This window comes from Aulonocara sp. 'chitande type north' Nkhata Bay, linkage group LG20 (genome assembly GCF_057382095.1).
Source record: "Aulonocara sp. 'chitande type north' Nkhata Bay isolate Kocher_YH1m ecotype deep benthic linkage group LG20, A_spYH_male_GT1.1, whole genome shotgun sequence".
NCBI lineage: Eukaryota > Metazoa > Chordata > Actinopteri > Cichliformes > Cichlidae > Aulonocara > Aulonocara sp. 'chitande type north' Nkhata Bay.
In genome coordinates this window covers 18629105-18636541 of record NC_141363.1, presented here as the reverse complement: position 1 = coordinate 18636541, position 7437 = coordinate 18629105, and the positions used below count along the sequence as shown (strand labels likewise).

General features: G+C 41.5%; 1 long non-coding RNA gene across 1 annotated transcript; it reads right to left on the bottom strand.

Moving 5' to 3' along the window:
* Positions 1 to 2423: 2423 nt before the first annotated feature.
* LOC147305429 (uncharacterized) lies at positions 2424 to 6265 on the bottom strand. The gene is made up of 4 exons (XR_015126685.1): positions 5497 to 6265; positions 4989 to 5139; positions 4530 to 4617; positions 2424 to 3941 (listed from the first exon to the last, which is right to left on the bottom strand). It is a non-coding gene; the product is annotated as an uncharacterized LOC147305429 (long non-coding RNA).
* Between the last annotated feature and the right edge of the window lie 1172 nt (positions 6266 to 7437).

Sequence of the window (7437 nt, the reverse complement as noted above, 5' to 3'; positions counted from 1 at the left end):
ATACTAAATATTAAACAGTAAATACTAAATATTAAACATTATTGTGCAGCACATAAGATCAACAGAACACAGTGTGCTTTGAGGTAGGAGCCAAAAAGGGTGTAGTTTGTGGGTGTGATCACCCGTGTGTACACCTGTGAGCATGGACGCGCTTGTTTTTTGTTTTTTAAAAGGTTCCTTCATGTAATGATCTGCTAGAGGGTGTGGGGGGGCCACAGCCCCGTCCTCCAGGGCATGAAGCAGGTATGGAGGAGATCAAAACTCCAGACATCCAGAGGCCCCCAGAACACAAGAGACCAAGGAAGACCAACAGAGGGGCAGCCGCGCCACTGTCCCAGAAAGAGCTGAGGAGAGTCCCAGATGAGGGCTCACTCAGCAGCCGCGGAGCAGAAGCCGGGGGGAGTTGCAGTGACGCGCCCGTGAGCTCCGCTGGCAGCCAGCTGCGCCTGAGTGACCGAGCCCCAGGCCGAGAGGCCGGGGGCACCCCACCTCTGAAGTGGCCCGAGCGAGCCCCAGGCTCCAGGCCCCGATAAGCGGCCGTCAAGGAGTGAGCCAGTGTGTACCTGGACGCCCATCCCCGGACACAAAGAACCACCAACGCACCGATGTCTGAGGGAGTCCGCCACTGGCAGGGGAAGTGGTGGTGGGGGGAGATAGGCCTCCAAACCTTGGAGGGCCTGAGATGTCCCCAGAGAGGTGGCGCCTGACACCCAACCTGACATATAGACACAGACATACAGGCACACACATATACAAACATCCATTCCTACCCTCATGCTCTCATATGCACTTACTCCACACTCACCCAACATGGAGACAGACATAAAGAGACGCTGTACACACAATCACACTCCCCAAGCGTACTCTACAAACTGGGTCTAGGTACCCTTGCCCCTGGAGGGGGGAACTGCACCCAGACCCAGGTGGTGTTACCCTTTTCCCTGCGGTGGGGGGAGGCTTTTTTGACGCTATGCGACCCATATCTGATCATGGTATGACAGTGTGAACGGCACAAATCCGATATCTTCAAATTCGATCTGGGTCACTTTCGTATGTGGTACTGAATCCGATACATATCTGATGTTTTAGAAAGCGACTGCTGTTTGAACGGTCATGTCGCATTAAATCCATCAGTTTAATGACAGCTTAACCAAAACATATGTAGAACCTAGGCTCCCAAAAAAAACCTCCCAAAGGAAATAAAGAATATACACAAGCACGATATAGAAGGAGGAGCCCAGACCTCCCTCTTCCCAGCCACCTCCTCCACCTGGGAACACTAGGAAGCATTCCCAGGTGAGCTGAGAGATATAATCGTTCCAGCATGTCCTGGGTCTACCCCAGGGCCTCCGCCTGGAACACCTCACCTAGGAGGAGAAGGAAAAGTGTCTCTACTCTGAGCTCCTTCCAGCTCCTCACCCTGTCTCTAAGGGAGAAATAGGGTCAGTGAGGAATCAGTTATCTGTAATGAAAAATAATCAAACTCTACACACCGTGATTCAAAGTGCTAATCACAGAAAACTGTAATAAAACAGTCCAATTGTCATGATTGTGTGCAGGAAGGCAGGAAGAGAGCACCCAAAATGCAGGACTCACGTAGGCAAACCTAACTCAAAATACTCAGCTTTATTGCTGGAAAGCAACTGAACAAAAACCTAACTAAACTGAGACTACAGAACAAACTAAACAGGCAGGCTGGCAAACAGAACACACAGTGAAAGTGAGGGTACGACGCGACAACGAGCAGGGGCAGACGCACAAAGCTGAAGGCACTGACATAAGGCACAGACCTACAAAGTAAAACAGGAAGTACACGACAGACACAGAGATCCAGACGAGACACAGAACTTAACAGACTCATGAGCAGACATAACAACATCATGGAAAGACAGAGGGAACAGAGAGAAGTGGGGCCAGGGCAGCACAGAAGCCTAACAAATGGCAAATCATAATGGAAAAAACAATCCGAATAAACAAGAACATAAAAAAGAAACACAAAACACTGAGTCACCAGACTCAGGACCATGACACCAATAATAATAGTAACCAAGAAAACCCAAAACAGGAAGAAATCAGATGTAAACAATAAATAAACAAGTCTGACACGAAGAGTCCAAAGAAGTCGGGTCCAAACCCAGGACCACAGGAAGGAAAATTCTAATCTGTTAGTGTCTATCTGAAGTGCATCTTCGCCTCATTGGAGAAAATAATGGGAGCAGCGACACTCTGCCACCTGACATTTGAAGTGTTTGTAATGTCAGCTCAGATAAAAGCTTCTGAGACTCATGCAATGAGACGTCAGAGATTAAATCGACACTTGGGCCTCTGCACTCGACTTTATTTCTGTGAAACAAAGCAATTTCCCGCTCAGCAGTGAGCGACACCTCCCACTGACAACAATCATACTGTAAAACATACCGTGGCCTTTTGTTCCTACACTGAAAAAAATATGTTGTTGGATTTACTTAATTCAATGGTGGACATTTGTTGCACACAGATGTTTTGCTTCGGCAGCAACTTAAACAATTGAGTTAAATTAACACAATTTATTCATGTTCAATAAACCTGTGCAATTTGTGTTGATAAAATGTGACTTAAACATGTTTTGATGAAGTAATTTGAGCTCTTGGAATATTTTAATCCTTCACAATTTTCTCACGTTATCCCAACACGATTCAATAACTTTTACCCAATACTACTTGGTCACTTAAATACTACATGTTATCTTCAAATTACATTTTGCTATTATATTCTAGTATCAAATACACAATTTTCAAATGGAGGCCTTATAACAGATTGTATTGTTCTCTTCCAAGATGGTTGCTGGCATCCACCAGTAACCTTTCAAAACAAAATGTCTAATTTCACTGCAGTAGGTAAAGAATTAAACTGACATTACTCCTCCACTGAATCTATATAAATCAACAGTTAAATAATGTCAGTTCTTCCGTGTTCTCTGGAATCAATCACAGTAAAGAAATTAGACTGTTTCTTTTGAAAAATGTTGGGAAAGAACAAATCAAAACATTCTATTTAAGGCCTCTGACATCAAGATTCAGTTAAACAACAATTATAACTAAACAATTTGAGGTAATGTTAGTTTCCATTAACATTAAATTAGGTTACTGAATTGGCAAACACCTTCCTATTAACACTACCCATTTTACCCCAATAACTAAAGAAATTAGCACTTGCAGGTCAAAACCTTTATTCAAGAGACGCAAAAATAACATTGATACAGTGACTGTCAAAAAATACAGCACTGATCATACTGTGACATCTTGGTTCAAAACAGCACACTTAGAAATATTCAACGTTCTTTACTTCAACTGAATGAAATTGAAAATACCATTTCACACGACCCATATGGGATATTTAGACTGTATAACTGTTCACGCTACATCTCTTCACTAGTAAAAGAAAGAAAAAATACAAAGAGAAATTTAAAAATGCTGCCAAACAGACAAACAGAACTTGTACAGAGCAAAAGGAAAAACAAACAACAAAAAAAACGGCTTGTCCTCATGGCAGTTGCAGAGTATATACAAATGAAACCTGCGATCCGTTCCTGGAATTGAGCTTCAAAAATGCAGCAGAACAAGTGTGAGATTTAAATGTCCTCTCACCTAGAGCTGGTCACCTCACATGCATAACAGTGAGCTTCGTTGCAGGAGCAGTTTTGTCTTAGTTGTGAGCTTTCCTTGAGAGCTGAGTTGCATCCAACTCCATTACCACCCTTTGAATCACCTCAAAAGTGTAGCAGAGTTGTGATGGGTAACTCATGTTGAAGGAATAAAAAAGGTCCAAACAGCATGGCTACTGCAAAGGTCACGTTATCCAGATCTTGAAGAACAACATCAGAAAAGTCATTGCCTGGCGCATCTCTGGAGACAGATGTTCATTGTGGTTTTCTCAATCTGTGCAGTGGCCTCAGTCAAGTCCTGGTTAAACACAAAACATTTCTTTAAGATTCCTTTTTAAACTCATCTCTTTTGAATCTACCAGTTCTAATGTTAGAGTAATTTAAACCAATGCAAGCAACATAGTAAATAGCTATAGCCAAAGAGTGGCCTGCCATGCTGCCATTCATGGTCTAACAGAGTTTCTAAGAGAGGGTGAAAAACATAATAATTTCAAATGCTTTACATTAGTTTTTGTTAGAAAGACACCGGCCCATCAGAAATCCAGGTTATGTCACTCAGAAGATGTTAGAATTTAGACTTTCAGCCCCACAATTTGGTTAGCTGTTGGTCAGTTGGTCATTTTTTCAAACAAAAGCTAATGTAAATATTGGTGGGATTTTCCTTTGTTCACTAGAATGACAAATTTAAAGTTTTTTCACACTGATGTGACCCCTAATACAGGGGTGGGGCCTCAAGGGCCGGCGGCCGAGTTCACTACCAGGCCTCATGTGAACTTCAAATTATTAAAGAGGACTACTGGTCCTAACCAGTCCAATGAGGATCAAGTGGATAACTAAATGCATTTTTAAATGTTGCAAAGCCACAATCTACTCATAAAACACTCACCATGAACTCCTGCACCAAGATGTTGCAATTGTCTTTCACACAGATGCGGAGCACTTTGATGAGACTCCCTTTGAGCATTAATGTCATCCTTGAGTATTATAACAAAGAAAACAGAGATTTGTGAACTTTTCAGTAGCACAGAAGAAAATGATCCCAGACAAAAACTCTTGACTTTTTAAACCAGTCAACATGCAACACCAGCATCTACAAAGCAATATCAAAAATTCCTGTTTGACATCAACTTTATGGATATATAGTTTCCAGAACATTTATTTTTAAAAAAAGATAATTTTTTCTCAGTGGGCCAGTAAATGCATGACGAAAATTATGGCATCCTTTTAGTGGAATCGGTACTCACAGGTAATAGTTGACGGTTTCAATGGATGTAGCATAAAAATCTTTTACTGACCTAATGCAATACATATACACTTTGTAGTTAAAGAATTTTAAAGTTCTTACTGTCATCATGGCAGCTACATCCTTTAGCTTTGTGCACTGTTCCCCCGATCACTTTGCAAACACTTTCAGCAGACTGTCAGAGAAAAACTCAGCTCCGTCAGAAACCTTGACTGTATGCATGGTTGGGATGCACTGGAATGCTGCATTTTATCTGAAATGACATAAAATTATTTTGAAATAACAGCAGGCACTGTGCTTGGTTAATCAGTAATGTTTTGTTGAATAAAAACTGTGTTTCCAGATCTTATGGGATTAAAAAAATCCAAAGATGTTTGTTTCTGATTTGCAACCCAACAACCCACAAGTTACAACCTCATTTCAGTTCAAGTGTGCATTAATGCGAGTCCAGTAATCACCTTTCTGGCAATACATACAGGTATAAGATAAACCTATGGCAGATTTTGGATTTCTCAGTTGTATTAATAGGGTGAGTATGCATGCACCTAATAATTATAAAAAACCTATTATAATTAAGTTACAGAAACGAAAATAGAATATACTTTCTTACCATAACACCTTGAACCCACAATCCATCAGCTGACTCCTGGTGAAATGCAGAATAGAGGTCATCTCTCAATGTGCAGCAAAAAAAACAAAAACAAAAACAAAAGGACAGCAGGTGAGGGCAGGAGGGGTAGGGATGTAAGCTAGCATAATGCCGCTGATGATATTAGCTAAAGCTGTTCAATGTCCAAAATCTCACTAACACCACGGTGCAGTAAATACACAATGTAACTGAAGAGTCAGTTGACAAATCTATTCACACAGAAAACCAAATTATGTTATGAGTGCCTCGTAATTAGGTTTAATGTGATATTACGGCTCTTGTGCCAAAGACAAATTCAAATGAAAAAGCGCCAATTCTTTGACAACAGATAAAACAGCAAATAAGCTAACGGCTCTTTTTTAGCATGTTACATGGCGACACTCTAGACGTTTAACTACATTTGGCTGAAATATGGTAAAAATTAATTCAAAAAATCAAGACATACCAAAAACGTAGAGTTGGCTGCTCGACTTGACTGAGATGGATGCCTTTTTTAAACCACGATCCAAAGCCCGCGAGATGAAATCACGCGTGGTTTCACGAGATTTAACGTTGCTATCTTATTAACTTACTTCACCTGAACATGATATGAACAATTTAATACACCCTTTCTGCATATCATGTAGTTTTTACACTATATAGTTACATTTAACTTTAAAACATGAGGCAATTGTGTTAAATACATGCAAGATGCTTACATAAATCCAAGAGATGGCCAGTCCCTTTTTTTCAGTGTAATGTGGTTTGGAGAACGTGTCCATTAACTGGGATGAAATGCTGCTCAGATTTAGACTTGGCATATTCAGACAGCAAAAATGATCATTTTCACAGAGTGACAGAGGCGAGGGTTGCACACTCCTGTCACCTCAAAAACAATCAGAGTTTTTCTGTTTATGCAGTGAAACTGCACATAGTCACTGTTCATTCTCCTCTTTGTACTGTTTGTCCTCTTAGATTACACCAGAACATTATTTTTATTCAGGACTACAAGTCCATGCATCCATTTTCTACTTCTTATCTGTACCTCAGGGACCGCAGGCTAAGCAGAGATGACCAGACCTCTGTGTACCCAGCCACCTCCTCCAGGTTTTCAGGGGAGACACCAAAAAACTCAGTCTCACCAGCATTTCCTGGTTTACCCACCTCTCTTCTGAGTCCAGGCTCTGAGCTCCTCATCCTACCTCTGAGGCCCTTCAGAGGAAGCCAGGGACACGTTAGTCGCAAACAGTCACAATCTTTTAGCCACAACTTGTAGCTGGAAACGAGGGCAGGAACGCAGATCAACCAGAAAGTCACAACGACAACTTATCTCTTAACCACAACTAAACCTGCACCAATCAATCTCCCCCCTCACTCTACTCGTGAACAACATCTAGAGATGCTTTTCAGTTTGTTATTTTAACCGTTATCTAAGCTGGAAAAATACAACTCTTCAGATTAAAAACGTGGCCCGTCCAAGAAGGACAGCAATACAATTATAAGCTGTATAAACATAGCTGGACTGTTTTTTTTTTCGTAACGGTATAAACAATGAAAGGTGGTGGATTGGCCAGATGCTGGGAGATGTGTAAAAATAACTCAGTTGTTTGGTGGTGGCTATTGCGGAGCTTCCACAGATTCAGTAGCATTAGCAAGTGGTGGAGGCCAGCAGGTGCAACACGCTGGCAGGTGGATGACGGAAAGGCAGGAGCAGAGACCCGAGGCGGTGAGCTGAACTTCAGGTAAGAAGTTATGACCTGCAGTCCATCTGGGTCAGATATAAACCAAGTTTAGGTGCCATTTATTTTCGTTATGCTGACTTTTTACAGTCAGTTACAATAACTCGTACTGCGTACTAGCTAGCATGAGTGAGTTTCTATACAGCTGGGCGGGTGCTATGATATTATTGATGTTGAACTTGTT